We start from the raw sequence: 18636 nt of genomic DNA, 5'->3' as shown, positions 1-18636 counted from the left end.
ACCCAGCACTCTCCCATCCCTGTGTGCCAGCTCCCCTCCTGGTACGACTTGAAGGTGAAACTCCCCCTGTGCCTGCACCTGAGCCCGTGCCATGCCCCATCATTCTTGGTGAACGGTTTGAATACGAAGGCGGAGGCCGAGGGCTGGCTGCGAGCTGGGCTCCGCACTGGCACACCTCGGCTGCGGACTCAGCTCCTCGCTCCTGAGGCTGCCGGCTCCGCGTCCCAGGATCCGGCAGGGCACAGGCGTGGGTGAGAGCACTTCATCCCCAGCGTCCCCGCAGCCTGGCACCCGCAGCCGACAGAGCCATCTGCTGCCACGCTCCCTCGTGGTTTTCTCTAGCTGGGGCAGAGGAAAGAGTTTTTCCTCCTCAAGCACACGGCAGTGTCAGCAGTGCCCAGAACCCAACAGTTTCAGCTTGGCTGGGGGCTGAACGTAGAAGTTTCTGGGCAGCGATGCTGATGCGAGCGCAACAGGAGACATGCCCCATGCCAAGCTGCGCTCGTGCGCTGCCATCAGCTGGCCCTGAAGTCCTGGGGCAGCTCTATGGCACGGAGCAAACTTCACTACCATATTTATTACACTTTGGTGTATTTCTGCATTGTTCTCAGTGGCGTATACAGAATCAAAGTGATGTATTATTTATGAGAAATAATTATTAATCAATATCAGTAAATACTTATGCATGCATAAAAAGAGAATGGCAACAGATAATGGCCAATGAATGGTAGCGTATGTCCTTGCACTCGGGGAACTTGGCAAACAGTATAAATACATCAACCAGGCATACAAATATACTCTCTCTCTGGGGCCCAAACATAGTATCAAGTGTAAACACTCAGTATTAATATCAGCTACACAACAACATTTTTTTAAAACCACAGCAAAATAAAGCCTAGTGATTCAGGGGGCTGCTGAGGCAAACGGGATTTTAAACCACCTCTTACACCTAACAGGGATGGGGCTTAGAGGATGCTGCTGAACGAACACCAGAGAAACATCCTCTGGAGCGGGACTGTCCGTCAGTCCGGCCACATTCGCCCACAGAAAGGGTGCGGGGCACCGCTGGACCACTGCTCTCAGGGTAAGTTTTGGCCAGTGTTTGCAAGAGGTCTGCAGTGCAATTCCGCATGTGCTTTTGCCTGCTGTTACCTTCCTATGGAAAATATTGGCTTGGGTATAACCTCTCGGTCTTTGTCACAATTCAAAATTATATAAACAGCTGGAGATTCATCCGCAGCCCCAGAGGAGCTGCCTCTCGCACAGATCAGCCTCTAACCACCACTGCCTGATTACTGAGGACCGGTGCAAGCTCAGGGTGGTTCAGAGCACCCTCTTTGCACAATGCGGTGCCCCGGTTTGGGCTGGATGGCACCCAGAACAACCCTCCTAAACCTTGTCGAGGCCTCTGATCATTAATGGTAACAGCAACATGACACTCGCTCCTGCACAAGGTGCACGGAGGGGAAGGAGGTGATGCACTGCTTGGGTACCCAAGCGTGCACCGGGACTGTGGGGACAGATTTTCCCCACAGCTCACCCATCTTCTTGTGAAATCACACCCGAATATTAGCAAAGCTCTCCTCTAATCTCCAAACCAGGTGATAAGCTACAGTCACAAGGTGATACTCGGCCGGTATCATCCCAGACCCAGGCTGCAACTCCACTGGAGTAATCCAATCCATTGATTGGACTTTTTCTTGATAATTGCTGAAGAGCTCTGTTAAACTTGCACAGCACAGCAGCAAGATAAAATGCCATGGGGAACAAGGAACAGTAGATTAAAATTTTGCCTACCTATACAAAAAAAAAAAAAAAAAAAAAAAATCAATCAGCTAAATGAGTCCAGCCCTTTTGAACTGAGTTATAAACAATGAAATTTTCAGTCTCTACCAGCATGGAAAAAAATTTTCTGAGGTTCAGGGAATCCAAACTTAGACCTCCACAACTGCCTGCTGCTCATAAGCACAACTGGCCATGACTTCCTAGGGAGCAGTTGGTCTGCTGCCCTCTTGTCCAGCAAGAGCAGCAGAACCACCAAACAGCCCCAGCAGCTGGAGCACTGCTCTGGGTCCCGGTCCCCTCGCCAGTCGGACCCCCAGCACTCCTCTCCCAGCCCCACTGCTACGGCCCTCCCATCATCCACATGAAGGGAGATAACGGCTCACAAACAGCACTGCAGCCCCTCCACCTGCCAGAGGCATATGTGCCATCTCCTATCAAAATCCCTGGTGGAATGATACAAAAATCGCTTTTGAACAATTTCAGATTTGTTCTCGGTGGGGAATGCAGCAGTTTCAGTACTTGTCCGACAAGAGCAGCCGACGCTGCTGCTGGGGAGAGAGGGTGTTAGTCACCCATCCCAAAACACTGCAACAAGACCTGGCGCAGCACGAGAGAGGTGTACGGGATGGCACGGCCATCCCAGCACCTGGAGTTGCTGCCACCATGTAAACAACAGTAGGAAAAAATTGTATTTAGTAAATTCCCAGAATACCATTAATAGTTCCAGAAATAATGATGGTATCCACAGTCACTAATTAAATTCACTAACCAGGCTGGGCCAGGAGGAATGTTTATAGGCCAACGCACGCAGACCCATGTGTGTTGGTATCTGCTGAAACAACATCTTCCATATTCTTTCAAAGCAAACGAATGGTCATCCACCTCAGAGAAGCACCTTTACTCGTTATGGCTATTATTTAAAACTATATTCAAGCATTGCTTTCCCCTTTCCTGTCCTTGCTCTCAAACTAATGTTCAAGTGAATATTTTGGACATACTGCAGGGCACCAGTCCCCCCCCTCCACACTGCTGGTGATAACCTTGTTAGTTTACCTTTTGCACTTTCAACTCGCCAGATCTCCAACTTTAAGGTTCTCTTCATCACAATAAGCAATACCTTTTTTGACTCTACAATTTCTCTGTCCTTGAATACCTTTCTGTTACTTGCTTCTGCAAACCATCTGCGTATTCTGGAGAAGGCAGTAATCTGAACCTACTGACCACTTCTCCAACTGCCTCCTGTGACCGGCTCCTCACCTCACAAATAAGCATGGACACAAGAAAGAAGCCATCTCTATGCTGTTCGTATTTCCTCCAAGCACATCACTTCTTAGGCTATCAAAATAAAAAAGATACCTTATCATCAAGCAAAAACATTGAGAAAGGTGGATGGGAAACAACGTGCAACAGTCTTCTTTTAAGCAATGTTGTGTTGATTCCCTGTCACAAGAGATTTACTAAAGGAAGGGGGGATAACCAACCAAGTTGAGAATACTTAGAAAAGCTGGAAGTCAAAGAGAAATTAGGGCTCACAACTGCAGTAGGAACTGTTGATAATCAGTATGTGCCACCATATGTTTTAATAATTTCAGATTTCTCACATGTCTCTAGGGAACCTCAGAGGGGTTTTCATGCTCTTCACTCAGTTTTCAAACTTACGGCTGTTCTCATCAATAAAAGATTTGGTTTACTCACTGTGGCAACCGTATAATGAAAAACAGGTGCAGCTATGTAATATTTCTCTTTAATTACTATTTGTGGAGAGAAAAAGAAGAATTAATTATTCTGCATTGTTAGAACAGGATGAACCACCTACTAATTACAATCTTGATTTTAATTCAGGTGATGTTGCACAACATTCTATTAGTCCAAGTAAATATTAACACTAGTTTTAATCATTTTTTTGTCTTCTTCCCTGGATGAAACATCTACCTGATGGGGATAGACACACCCAAGTTACAGAGTTATGGCTTTTTCCTCTCAAACATCTAGTCCAGAGACATAAAACATTTGTTTTTTCCTTAGAATGAAAGAAGAGTTGCCTTTTTCCCCAGCCCAAGCTATTTTCTCTAGCATCAAGTTTGTTTTTATGACTTATGGGTGAATAGTGTGAATTCAAGGAAAACCTAGTCTTCCATTATTTATTCATACCATCCTTCAAAGTCAACCCACTCAAGAATTCACAAACATTTCTTTATATTAAATGCATGTATGTATGAATGGATATGTCTGTTAAATGTTAGCCTTCCCAACAAGCTTCCTGACAGTCAATTTTTAATTCCTGGCAGGGGTCTGATGTCCAAATCTTACCAAAAAAGAAGAAACACACAGAAATCCCTACCCACAAAGGAGTTGTGTTAGCACTTACTGAATGCAAGTTTGTGATGAGATGTGCAGAAGGCTCCAGCATTACTAAATTATGCATGGTTGTGCATTCAGCAGATCCTTTGCTTTATTTGCAAGAGTTTCACTTGCCAGAGCACTCCAGGGAAGAAGGGGAGGCTCTTGTCAAAACAAATACAGTCAAAGAGAAAGGCTTTCACCAATTAACTGATAAAGTTTCTTTATTCTTTTCTTTTTCCTCTTTCTCCCTCTTCCCCCACCCCATTTTAAGCAGCCCTCTGGCATTGTGGGGCAACAAGCAGCAGGCTCAGTTTGCCGATAGCGATGACATTTACGCTGGGAAATTCAGGGCTGTCTCTCTCCTCCTCCTCCCTCCAGCTTGGCAGCTGGCACTGACAGCGTGCAAATTACACTTACACGTGTGCATCCGCAGTGCCACCGCTGCCAAGCGCTTGGCACAGAGAGGAGCCCGAGCGAGCTGCCTTTCCAGCGCTGAGCCCGTGAAGCCAGCCACCACTGCTTGTTATCCGAGAGCTGAAGGTTACTCCCACCGCACTGTGGCAGCTGGGACAGGGGGTCAGCGGCGCTGGCGGGGGTCCAGGACTCACCAGGCATCGCTGCCCTATGCGCCCCGCAAGGCGATGGCCACGCAGGTCTGCGCCCGCCTCGACACCACGCACGCCGCAACCTGCACTGAAACCTGGTGCCAGCACTGAAAGAGGCAAGCTACAGCTGATCGCCACCGTGAAAAGCAATGTTTTTCTGCTGGAAAATGATGTCTTGCTGGAAACAAAACTGTGTGCCCGGGCTAGCGCTGATTAAAAAGAAATGTGTTTTGAACAAAACCCTACAAACACAGTACCTTGAATCTGTCAAATTCTTCTGACTGTATTGGAGAGGAGACTTGGAGGGGGCTGGCTTTCAAACAGTTTCTGATTTTGAAGTTAATTGTGCTGTTAGTTATCATTCAAATCATTAGAGAACACAGGATGGTACAAAATAGTACTATGTGCTGTACGGATATCAATATTAATTTAAAATACAATATAAAGAAGCACTGATTTAGTTGAACAGAATGATTTTACCACAGCAAAGCAAAATAATTTAAAAACATTAATAGCCCAGTAAATTGGGGGTGGGGTGGGTGGGGTGGTGGTTTTGTTCCAAACTGGAACAAAATTTCAAGGCTGCTAAACCCCCGCAAAACCAACTGTTTAAGCTGTTTGTTTAAACATTTTTTCAAAAGTTAATTGAATTCCTGGTCACGTCCTAAAATTACTATCAATCAATCCAGTCACTCCAGCATATTCATCAGCTATATGGGATACTAATCTAGGCTGTTCAAGGAAATAACTAGCTGTTAAAAATCATTTGGAAACCTCTCTACAGTCCTTATACCAATCTTCCTAATTATTAAGAATAGAGTCATAACCTGGCTGCCTCTTTCTGACATCGTTAGACTTGAAGGAGCAAAAAAAAAATCTATTCGATCAACTCAGAAGCGCTGCAGAGGGCAGTTAGAAAACAAAGCTTTATCTTCCTTTTCTTTCTCCGCACCAGCACCAAAATGCAGGGACAGACCTGGCCGTGCCCCCCAGCCCAGCACGATTCCTTGCAGCAACACCCGCACCGGCTCCTGCAGCCTTGGTGCTGGGCACCGGCCACCTCTGGGAGCCAGCATGGGCCAGAAACGGGCATGGGGGCTTTCGCACGCTCTCTTGAAAGCAAGGAGCTGCAGGGAGCGAAGGGACAGGCAGCCCTGGGAGGCAGTGCCAGCAGCGGGGTTTCCACGCCAGCCCCGAGCAGCGGCATCACCGCGGGATGCCCTTGCCTGCGGCACGGCCGACCGCAGTGCCCCAGAGCTCTGCAGGTGATGAAGCCCACAGCCAGCCCGGCTCCAGCCCAGGGGGTCTATTAAGACTTCAGAAGGCAGTAAAATGTCAGGCCACTGCTTGGGCATTTTTGATGCCTACAGAATAAAAAAAAAATCCCAGACCTGGGGTAGATGGGAATACGCAGACCTCCTCAAGACGCTGCCAGACAGGTGCAGGCTGAAGTCGTACACAACTGGGGAGCTTTCATTTGGTAAAGCGAGGCATGCTTGTGAAGAATGGTTCACGTGCAGTGCTCTCCTCCTGACACCTCCCTGTGAACCAGACTGCCTGCAGAGACTGGCCTTGGGTGGCAGGAAACCAAGTCTCAGCTCCCAGCTCTGCCCAATACAGGCAGAAAAGCCAAGCCTTCCCAATTTTCACTTCCCCATCTATTAAAATTCCCATTTCACAGCTGCTCTGCCTCCCTTCAAACCACAATCACTTCAAAGCAGGGGCTGTCCTTATGAGCTGTGTATTCCCTGTGATGTCGGTCAGGGATGATCCTATTGCCCCAGGTTCACACCTCCAGCAGGATTTGTAGGTTTTCTCTCCCAGTTCCATGTTCCAATCCCAATTCTTGGGCGACCCTATGTGACTTGCTGCACTAGATCTCCTCCCATCACACAGGTATCAGGACCCCAGCTTCTCAGCAGCGATCAGCAGTTTGTAATGCCTTGCTTTATTGATCCGAACTTGATGAACCTTGAATGGATGTTCCTGGGGTTCCCTGCCCTCCCCAAAGCTACCGGGCCTCCAAGTTCATCTCACATGGAACCCAGCAACTCACTCACCAGCCCTGAAGGTCTTTCCTCAAAACCGTATTCCTGCCTGTTAGCCAAGCTTCCTGACTCAGATCCTTAGGATCCCCTCCGTCCCAGCCCACAGGGCAGGCAACCTCTGACAGAGACCGAGCTGATTTGGATCCACTACAGCTGTCCTCTCCCTGTCTGGCAGACACAGTTCATTATGGCTGACTAAGATAAATGCCCATATTTGTGGAAGTCTCCTAAGCACGGTACCCACGGCAGCGCCAACCAGATAAGATGCTTGTACACAATGCATTACAGCATGTCCTGTCGGCTCTGCCAGCCCCTCGCTGGCAATTCAGAAGACTGAGCTGAAAACAATTAAAAATGTAATGGCATGGCTCTCTTACCTGGGAATTGACCCAGAAAGGAGATTAGAATAAGGCGACGGGAAAAAGCATGAGGCAGTTTACAGCTCCAGCGTTCTCCATCTGAACTCAGCGTGCAAGGAATAGGTGATGAGCCTCAGCTCGATTTTGCTCCTACCACCGTAAAGCACCAGTAAGTCGCCAAAGCCAACAGCAGAATAACACCAGTAAGTCGCCAAAGCCAACAGCAGAATACCGCTCAGGTGCAGGGTCAGCTCTCCCCACCTCCAGTTTTGTCATTTGCTCCCACCAGTGGAAATTACTTTTCTGTCAGTAGTAGCAGCAGAGGAGTCATGCAGGGCGTCAGCCCCACAGTTCTGGTGAGTTAGTTTAAACTACACATGGGGATGGTGTCTACCCCACATGTTGGGCAAACTCCAGTTTGCATTGACAACCTTCCTCCTCCTCTAACACCTCCCTGCAGGATAAACGGGACATAGAAAGCATGGCTCTTATTTACAGGACAGGCACTTTAAGCTGCTCTGCCGTAAGTCTGATACGCGGACATTTTAGGAACTCTTTGCCCCTCTTTTCAGTGGATCAGAATGATGTAAAAAGCCTTTGTTACACAGAGTTCAGTCTAGTGTTCTCACGCACATGCTGGATATTTACATGCAGGTAACAACATTCGTCCTAAACCACGTAGGATATCCACTCATCCACACAACACAATATATGAAATAAATATAGGTGCTCCCACACACACTGTCTTGATAGTTTTGGTGGTACTGGATGATGACATCAAATGTAGACTTCTATGGAATACAGCTGTCAGTGATACTGCGAAGCCAACAAATTGATGCCTGCATGCACTTAGTGACATATTTTGCATTACCAACATGATATTCTATTTTTGTGTTGCCGTTTTGACACCCATATCTTGTAGAAGAATGCCCAGTCATAAAACTAACCTTTTAATCCCTTAATAACAGCATTTTATAATGCTCTCCCAGCTACCTCCTTAAAGTAGTCAAGTGATATTACAGCATATGCTTATGTAGCATTGCATCATTGCCTGGACCCTAGAAATATACTTATGACCCCATGGATATTCAGCAGGTGACCCCAGTTAAGAAACTAGTCCTTTTCTGTATTTACCCATCCCACCATATCAAGTTTGGGGCATGAAACAGGGTGGGAAAGCAGAAGAAATGGACTTGGGCCATCCCTGCGTGAACTCAGCAAGATAAGATGTCTTTCCCTTACTCCAAAGAGTTGGTCTCTGGTATTCTGGTCATTCTGCTGGGATTTCAGAAGTGTCTGTTATGTTCAGTCACCTTTTCTACGGCCTCATGTTTTAGCCTGGTTTTGTTTGTTTTTTTTTTTTTTTTAAACCTTTAATGTTGTTGCTTTGGCTTACAGATGTTTATTAGTGTCTCTTTTTTGCCCATGTGCCTATTTTTCTCTAGCAGTTTTGTATGATGCTCTTTTACTTCTCCAGAAAACATTAGCTAGATCTTATCCTCCCCCCACCCCCCTCAGTTCAGTTCTTTTATGTCTGTCCTGTCCTTTGTCACCAGACAAGGCAATAGCTTTCTTAAAAGAAAAAAAAAAAAATCAGTAGCAAGGGCATTCAACAAAGTTTCATTTCATAACAAGATATATGAAACCCTTTGACAGAAACATGTGGGGGTGGTTCTTGGGGTTGTTTTTTTGTTTTGAAAAACATACACACTCCCTCACTCCACACTCATGGAAGCAGCTAACCCATAGTGACCAATCCCACTGGCCTTGCACACTCCACCATGACTGTGCTTGAAAGGAGTGACCCGACTTTGGACTCAAAGTTAGCTAATCCTGCACAATGCAGCTGTGTGGAAACAGGTGGAGAAGGGGCAAATCATCAGCTATTTCTTTGCCATTACTTCTTTCCTTTGCCTCAATTCCCAATACAGATTTTTATGTACAAGGAACTCTAAGAAATGCCAATAAAGTAGGGAAAAACCCAAGTGCTCACTGACGGTTTGAAGCACAGTACAGATTAATTGCAGATCTCCAGTGCTGGAAACTCTAACCTATGAATACATAATCATCATAGATAACTGCTGAACAAAACAGCTGTTCAGGCACCCCGTTACATATATTTATAGTGGTGGCAATCCAGAAAAAAGATACCGCTTTACAGAGAGAGTTAAAAAGTGATGCAATTTGCAACACACACACACACGCATTAAACAACCATAAAGCTCCCCCACTGCATTGGCACAGTATTGTAATATATGTTGGCATTATGTCAGGAAAAGCAGTTTCCTAGATTCAGCCACATTAATGTTCATCCTAATGAACTCTCTGGAGGAACTGTCATAAATGACAGAATATCATAAAAGAGCTTCGCTTCCAATAAAGGCCAGAGATAGCATACACTATGATTATATTCAAGGGACAAGCTCTGATCTGTGATGTTTCGAGGCAAGGCAGTGATATTTCTGGTTTATCAGTTATTCATTGGGTTAAGCTTGTTCCTTTCATCTCTGCAGTAGCATTTGAAGTAGGATTCATGGAAAAGAACTTTAAAGATGTCCTCTAAAGTTATTAGAGATAATAATTGACATAGTTCTTTTGGCTGACAATAAAGTCAACGGCTAAAATTATTCAAGCTTTTAAAATCAGATAATAAACTAAGTTTCTTTCTACTGGAAGAAATCAGCTCATTTGGTTGCAAAGATCTTAAAAAATTCAGCTTGATTAACTCCAGCCTAGTTATAGAAGGTTATTCAGTGTTGTGTAGTTTATTTTTGGTGGTTTTTTTGTGTTGTTGGTTTTTTTTTTTTTTTTTAATTGTATAGACACTAGGGAAAAGGAAGAGCAATGGGACCACATTGTCACCTGTGGGCAGCTGGCATGCCTGCTTTGAATTCAGTTAGGCTTTCTTAAACAGTTAAAATGAAGAAGATGGGAAAGGTTGTCACCCCTCTGGTTTCCTCCAGCAGCAAGTTCTTGGACTGTGAAGTATTTTGTTGAGTGACAACAGCTCCCCAAGCAGGAAGAGACCAGACCTGGGACCTCATGCCGAAGGCATGCCAGAAGTGGTCTGAGGCACCCAGGTATCGCCCTGCAGGTCAGCACAGGCTGTGGGCATCTGCCCACAGCAGTGACACGCCTGACCGAGGAGGGTGGTGTGGCCCTGCTCCGAGGGGTTTCAGGATATCCCTCGGACAAGAACCACAGCTGCTTTCCCCAGTGGGGATACAGGGCCTTTGGGGTGGCATATGGCCCTGCCAGCATAGCTAGATCTACTGGAAGAGAAATTAGAGGTAATTCAGAAAACCTGGAAATCATGCTGGATTTCAAGGAAACCACACTGGAAAGCTTCAATGCACACCAAGTCTAAGCTGGATAAAAACATCCACCAAGTCACTGTGCTTTTGCGTGTCCCTAATCAGCTTGATCAGGCACATCCCAAGTGCCAGCAGTTTATCTGTGCAGGAAGTCCGAGCTGTACTTTACTGACCCATGGGTTGTGCCGAATAAGACTGAAAAAAGGTATCTTGCTTTCTGAAGATTACAATACCAAGGAATGACAAACCTCTGGGAAAACCAGCATTTCACAGCTCTGTGAGAGTGACTGCTGGACTAATTACACCCACAGAGTATGACAGCAGTCCAGACTTACCTTGACATTGAATATTTCTCTCTGTTCAGTTGCTACTTTTATGCCACTCACAGAAGTTCACTCACAAGAAAGCATTTACCCTACAAAACATGTATACCTCTCAGGAGCAGTGACCATTCCTAAGTGAATGGTCTGCAAAGCAACTCCTACCTGGTGACACAAGAAGTCGCTCTCTTCCAGCATACCTTTCTTATGTATTAGCACAGCAATCGTGCCTTAGATGCTTACAATCAAATTACAGCTCTTACTACCATCCTTTTCGTGGTGACATCCAACAGGACTTAATTCAGCAAGCAACTAGTAAACATAACAGAAATCACCAATAGCTCACAGACTATTTCCTACTTCATTTTGGGAATGTAGGTATATGCCTTCTCACTCGTAATGAATGTTATCTGAGGACAGCTGCATTTTCTGTATTGGTTGCTCCTCACGTGGATCTCTCCCCTTCTCCTGTTTTGCTTCATTCCTTTTTCAGCACCCTCCTCCCTAATTTCTGCTCCTTTCAGTATTTTCTGCCCCCTTCCCCCCTCCACCTCCCCAGCTGATAACAAATGGGAGTGCATGGGATTTCAAGACATGCTATCACACTATGAATGACTCTGTAATTAGTCCAAACCAGTTCCATAATTTCTTTTTGAAAAGAGCGATTTTATATAAATTGCAACTGAAGTCTAGTTTCCAGAGAAACAGATACTCAAGTTTAGGATCCAAATTCCAGCCCTCTTCTCCCTTGGTGCAGGATATAAGCCAACATAAGAGAGCACAGGAAAAAGCAGCCTGATGCAGAATAACTTCATCATTTCCATGGCCAGCAAGGGACAAGACACCAGATGTGCTGTGCTTCACACACACCAAAGCTAATAATAGTCCTCTGGAACCAGCACATGCTGGGATCAATTAAATCCATCTTTGCCTCCTCTCTGACCAGCACTGTGCCAGCAGTACAGGCAGAGCAAGGTCCAGTTCCCACCTTCCTTCCTGGGCTCTACCACAGCTTTTCAGGAAAACAAACACTGCTGCATTTTTGCAGTCCCTCTCCTCGCTCTTTGTTTCTTTGCTTTCTCCTCTAGCCCCTACAAAGGGGTGGCCAATATGAACTAATATAGCCTCCTGTGAGATTAAAGCAATTTAGCAAGCAGAAGATGTCCTCATTTAATAATCTCACCATCTTCATCATCCTGACAGCATGTCTTCAGCAAGCCACTGAAGTCTAAATTTTAATGGAGATAGGAAGGCCTATCACAGTCACCAGTGAGCCAGTTCCACAGCTTACCTGTTGGCTGCAATCAGGCATCAAGAAATTCCTCTGCTGCAGATCTAAAAAAATAAAAGGAAAGAAAAATCAATCACCATCATCCTGATGTGAGAAAATCCCCAGTGCTCCAGACGTGCCAGGTAATTCATCACTTCCTCATAACATATATCAGTCCCTTGCTCCTAATCAAAAATAAAACCACCAAGAATTGAACATATGGAAGGCAGTCCTGCCTCTGTGGAGCACTTCCAACCCCTTCCCCCCCGAAAAACCCCTAACAGTAACTATTAGAAAGCAGCCCACCCCAAGGAGTCAAGTACGTTTCAGTCCTTAAAAGACTATAAACTGGGATGATGACATAGTCATTAAAGCAGGTTTTCTCCTGGGGTTAAAAGCAAGGAAGCGCTGAAGACAGCCTGGGGCTGAGTCTTTTAGGAGTCTTCAGAAGAGCTTTAAATGGTGCCAGGCAGCACCCCCCCCCCCCCCATGAAGCAGAGCCCCTTCATCAATAAGAAGCCCATTTTCAGTTGCAGTTACCCAGATCTCTCACATAGGCCCAGCCAGCTCCAGAAACCCAGGACACACAAGGAGAAAGGCTGAGTGAGAGTCACCTCCCTGCATTTTATTCACCTCCTAATCCACCCCCCTCCTGGAGTGACTCACGTAAGGCAATTACCCTGTTGACCCTGACAGTCATAAACGGTGATGGAGCCCACCTGAGCTTTGACTTGGCCTCCAGAGGTGCCTCCCAATTTCTCTGCTACAGAAAGAGCCTAAGTCACCAGCAGGAGTAGTTGGCTGCCTTCTGGGGACTGAAGATAGGTGGGAAGAAACCCCCTGGAAGATACGGGTAGTAGGAGAAGAAGGTAGTAGTAGAAGAAGATAGGGAGTAGGACTCAGCTCCACAGCAGGATACAAGTTAGATCCCAAACCACATCAGTTGCATGTGTGCTGCACTGCAGGTTAATTAAATCAACACATTGGCACCCGTAATTGAAAAGCAGAGTTGGGTGTGGCGTCTCTGATTTTGAAAAGCAGGCTTTCCTTTTTTTAGGCTCCCTGAACAGCAGAAATACAAATGCAGGCAAAGAAAACATAAAACACTGCCTTGCCTTCCTCATGGTTTGTTTCTGAAAAATAAACTGAAGATTCCTTTAAAAAATGGTCCTGAATCCATGTATTTCTAGCTTTTACTCACTGCTTGAACAAATGCCATGCTCCCAGAATACCCTCCCATCTGCTAAATGCCTGCAGAAATTTTGGTTTGCTCTTCATTTACTATCTTAATGAATTGCCCTGAAGCTTACCTTTCACTTCTCACCTTTTACTTGTTTATCAACTCTTTCTTGCCACATTTGCTAATTATTGCAGACATTTTTGTTTAAGGAAGATTTGCTCCTTTCCTGCCAATCTTCTCTTTCTACTTGACCCTGCAGTAAAGTTGCTTATCAAAGTAAACACAACCTGCCTGGTTTGCATATGTAGGAACAAAGACAGTAAGTGGGAAACAAATGGGCAATGTTACAGTACATGGTGTTTCTGCTCTGCAAGTTCTCCACCTCTACCTCACTAGAAAGAGCGAGCATTTAGAGGAGAACAAAAAGTATAGCCCATCCTTCATCAGCTGCCCCATGTTGCACATAAGCAATGATTCATATGGGGGACACCATTATGTAAAGAAGCAGAGGTGGAATATGAGCACTGTTTATGTAAAGCAGCAGATGGTGGAATTACATAATCTGAAATGTTATATATGTGTATATATATCCCAGTTTCACTGAGGCTATAGAAAATTACATCTCAGGGACAATGCCTATTGCTAGTTTTGGTGTGGGTCTACGAACTGTTTGGTAAGTTGAACATATTTTTGGCTGCTATGTCTCAAGAACAAAAAATTTAGGTGCAGATTTCTGTCTCAAACCTTATCCCAGCAGAAACAAAAAGGAAATAATATGTGCTAAAACTCATCAGAGAGAAACTAAAGAAATTATCATCACTTTGTTTCATAAAGTGTTTGTGAGATTAGTATTCTGCAGCCACAGCTATAACCGTAACGCTCCACAGGGATCTTCCCAGGAAGGATACTTTAGGCCAGCGTCACCCAGGTCCGGAGGGGGCAGAGGAGCCTTTGCTGCAGCAGAATGCGCTACATTTCCTGCACTTGCGCCAGGCGTACACCGAAGCTTTACTCTCCTGCTGTCCCGTCCCGTCCCGTCGCCTTTCCAAGGGTTTGTGTCCGCGCGAGCTAACCGGTGCTGTAACCTGCTGGCCCAGAGGGAGACGGCATCGGCTGGCAGCAAATGTGGCAGCACTCGGGGAGCCGTGGTTAATTCCCCACCGCTGGAGGAGATGGCAGAATTACAGCAGAAAGAGGCCCCAGAGTACCTCAAGGTAATTCTTTTCAGCAGCTCCCGTGCTCTTAAAAGGTCTCCGTAGTGCCAGAGCTACAAACCATGCAAGAGCAAAACTTCCCAGCACTGACTTTGCTATTGTAATAAAAGTCTGTAACACACTTGGCTAAGTCTAAATGCCACTCAAAGGAATTAATGTGAAGAAACGCTTTGTCCGACCTTCCTTTTGGAGCACTTCGGGCTTTCAGAGCAGCACAGAGAGAGTACAGTCGTTCCTGCCGCTCCTCTAAGAGGAGGAACTAAGAGGAGAAATTCCGCCTGGCCTGGATGCAAACAGTTATTCACAACATATAAATAAAACTTACTCAGGAAGTGATCTTGAAGGCACTTAGGATAATCCTAGTGATAAGTACCAAACTGGCTGCTGAATGTTTGCCAGACTGGGCTTTAAAATAGCATTTAATTTGTAAGTGTATAGCATGTTTTGATGAGTAACTGTCTGGGGTCAGACGTAAGCAGTCACTGCTGAGTTCAGCTCCCATGAAAGCAGCAATATAAACAGCCAAATCTGTAAAAGAACATGAAATACCAGGTATGTGCTGCATGCTGAAATCCTCTGAAAATCTGGCCAAATCTGATGGATGCTGATGATGCTCTGAAAACCTAGTCTGGAAAAGCACTGCTGCAAACCCATTACTTGGGTAAGTACCCAAGACCTGTTGATTATTGCCCCAGACCGAGATACATGATGTTTGAAACCTGCTGCTGCGCGTCCTTAGCTGTACTGTGCTGGTGCCAGCAGGCTGAGGCACCACGGGAGACCCCAAGCTCTGCAGGAGGGCTCCGCCGGGCACCGCTGTGGACACTGCCGCGGGCATCCTTTGTCGCACTCTGCCAGCACGAAGGAGCGATAAAAGACTGTGCGGATCCCAGGTGTCTGTGCTGAAATGACCGTGGTACACAGGACACCCAGCTGGAGGTAACTGCCTTCACCTCTACAGGAGAAAGAAAAATTTTGACCCACATTTTCAGAAAAAATGGCATACTTCAATGCCAGTGTTTGACCTGTCCCCCAAAACAGAGCAAGCTGAGTATCTCCACCAAAGTCATACACATTATAATGCTTGTAATAACTGAAGATTTGCTGAAGAGCTGGACCACGTTACTCAAAAGCCACAGTCCCAGAAGCTCCCTGGCCCTCAGTGGCAAGAGCCACAAGCCTGTTGAAACATGTTTCTTTGACATCATCATAAGATTCATTTGCGCAAAAATACCAGTGAGGTGTGACGCAGAGCTGGCCGCTCCCCGTCCCCGGGAGGGCATCACCCTGGGCTAACCGCGCCGTCCGGAGACTCCTCGCTCCTGCTCAGACGCTGCCGCGCAAGCACCTTGCTGACTCTGCGCTCAGTCCACCCATCCGGGACCGCGGTCACGCCGTTATCCTCCTAATTAGCTCTTCGCGTTACTAGTAACCGGGCACCTTTGCAACGGGCCGTGTCCCCGCGACACCAGGCGCGGTGCAGGTGCGCGGCACCGTCCCCCTGCGCAGCGTGGCTCCGGGGAGGGGAAAGCCCCGACTGCAGAAGCGTGGATCAGCGTCTTTCTTCACATTGCCAATGCCACCAGAAACGGGCTTCCCGCTTGCTCTCTGTTTCAGCACAGGAACCGTTCCTACCACGTATCTTTTGATCATAACTAGTCATTTTGAAAGAGGAGAATACGGACATCATCTCTGGAAGCTGGTATTATGCTTGAAAATGGCTGCTGGCCTTTAAAAGCAGAAAGAAACAAGAGCAGGCTTTGAGTGCACATTAATCTGAAATGTAATTTTCATCCTCTGCCTAGGACTCACGTGGGATTTATGCTATTAAATATTAAATACCAAGACCTTTATGCAATGAAGCAGCTTGACTGAATAAAATTGTATCAAACAATGAAATCACAAGCTTTGCAGATATTAACCATATAATAGGTTCCAGTAAATATTGCAATGTAAGGACCCAGAGGAGAAGTGTCTTTCAGTCAGGGACTCACCTGGAGAACTCCTGGCGCAGGGACGAGCAGGTAACTGCACGCCCAGCGTGCACCTGGGGACGGGGAGCTCGTTCTTACAGCTACACTGCGCTGACGTCTACCGCTCTTTAGGTAGGCAAGCCTTTCACATAAAATAAGGTGTTTCTGAAGTTCAGTTCATTTTCCAATTTGTGTAAAGTCCAACAGCAAATCACAATTTCTTTTTTTTCTTTTTTTTTTTCTTACATTGCACTCCAGGGAATTATTTTGAATATTCTGCGTGAGAATGGTGATTACTTTGTCAAGACTGGCTGTCGGAGTGACATGGTGCTGATTTCATTCCATGTCTGGATGGGAATACAAGCACTTCTTGAGTGATTACCAAAACTGACTTCTAATTAACACTGGTGCCACTAAACCTCAATTCTCCAGGGCTTGCAAATAAACAAGCACAATAGAGCCCCAAATATGGACAAGATAAATGTGCTATACTAAATAAAAATTCACAAATTTTATTATGTTTATAATCTTTGGGAGGGAAAAGGAAATGCTTTCCAAGGCTCAGTGGCTTGACTTCAAGGAATTCAGTTTTCCTTCTCCTTGGTCTTAGCCCTGGCCCTCAGCTTCTCAAAACCTAAGCGTTTCCAAATTCAGATTGCAGAGGACTATACAGCAGAACACCACCAAATTAAAAAAAAGGGGGGGAGGGGGGCAGATGACCTCACTCTTATCCATTTATGATGCCATTCTAAAGTTGATTTTGCCATGTTCAAGAATAATTTAAATAACAGATGTAAATGCTAATTTTGATACATTTAAAATATTTTATATGCTTTTTGAAGGAAACAATTTTCTTATGTAATTTCTATTTCAGTAAAAACTTCCAGTTTTGATAAACGTCAAAAACTGCTTTTGAAAGCACTCTGTTAGGAAAATTATTATTACTATTATTATTTTACATAAAGAAGACTTTAAGCGTAAGCAACTTAAATTCCTCTGCACTCCAGCACCATAGATGGAAAGATGTTACTTTGATGAAAGGCCTTGACAGTTACAAGCATTTTGGCTGCTGCGCCATAAAATTAATAGTATTGACATTTCATTTCATGCAAAGCAGCATTCAATCACTTCTGCCAGTCATGTGTCAGCCTGCCTTCAATGTGATGCCAGCACCACTTCTGTAAGTGCTTAGCTCCCTTCCAGGGAATTCACCCAGCTCCACTTCCATGTCTGATGTAGAGGAGTATTTGGTTATTTCCTACACGAGACTACTAATTTCTTTCTGGTGTTGTGACAGCAGCACCAGCACTCTGGGATGCCTTGCTCTCCTGCTGTAAACCCCTTTCCCCTGTTGTCTGGCCTTTCTGGAACTGTCACAACATCCGACTTCCCGCACTTTCAGCTGGCGAGGAAACAGGAAAAGACCGCTCTGGAGTGCGGCATGGGAACTGCCTTTTTCAAAAGAATCTCAGATAACTAGGTAGTGAAAATAATCTTTCTGACATTAGTTCATGCTCTCCAGTTGATGGGAAGGACAGAGCTGATAAGGTTCTTCAATCTTAAATGTTCATTCTTAATACTATGATACACTTTTTCACATGAAGTTTCCCAAATTTAATGAATATTCAGTAATGTGTTTCACCCTTAGCTCCTCTCAGGATTTAAAACAATGGAATATAATGGTTATTATCCTACTTCACAGCCTGACTGATACCCAAACGTAATACCAGTTAACTCACCTCTACTGCTGTGGAAGATCCAGGGACTAGTAATGCTGATGAAAATAACTTCATTGATTTCAATGGACCGTATCTGATCTGTTAGCCTTGATTTCAGAAAACCTGCTTGAATGTAGTCTGGAATACGGTTCAGCATAAGCACAGATTAAGTACCTACTCAACACAAGGCACTTCTCATTACATCTGAAGTTCATGTATTTAAATATTTTCCTAACCCAAAATGTTCAAGTCTCCTGTTACAAGAGTGCTATTTATCAGCAAGTTTCCAAAGCACAAGCTGGGAGCAGGTAAAAGCACCTTGCTATTAGAGCAGAAGAGGCCAGTCCCATTTTCGACCAATTCGCTGGGGTTTTCTTAGTGGAGAGAGGAGAGAGGTTTGGGAAAGCTGTTTGGTGAATACACTCATCTTACAAAAATAGAACAAGAAGAAAAAAAACTCTTTCCCAAGTTCTCGAAATGGACTCAATGTTCAGAGAGAAGTTTTTA

At 45.3% G+C, this 18636-nt stretch overlaps 1 long non-coding RNA gene across 1 annotated transcript in view; it reads right to left on the bottom strand.

The window, feature by feature from the left end:
• The window catches only part of LOC128149472 (uncharacterized), a 94081-nt gene extending 78664 nt beyond the window's left edge, over positions 1–15417 (bottom strand). Inside the window, exons 1-3 of the long non-coding RNA XR_008237643.1 lie at positions 14133–15417; positions 12764–12884; positions 12066–12109 (exon numbers count right to left, since the gene is read on the bottom strand). This is a non-coding gene — a long non-coding RNA (uncharacterized LOC128149472). The remainder of the gene's footprint in view (positions 1–12065; positions 12110–12763; positions 12885–14132) is intronic.
• Positions 15418–18636: the final 3219 nt, after the last annotated feature.

Source organism: Harpia harpyja, chromosome 12 (assembly GCF_026419915.1).
Source record: "Harpia harpyja isolate bHarHar1 chromosome 12, bHarHar1 primary haplotype, whole genome shotgun sequence".
Classification (NCBI taxonomy): domain Eukaryota; kingdom Metazoa; phylum Chordata; class Aves; order Accipitriformes; family Accipitridae; genus Harpia; species Harpia harpyja.
The sequence above is the reverse complement of the archived record's forward strand: the minus strand, read 5'-3'. Positions and strand labels throughout refer to the sequence as shown.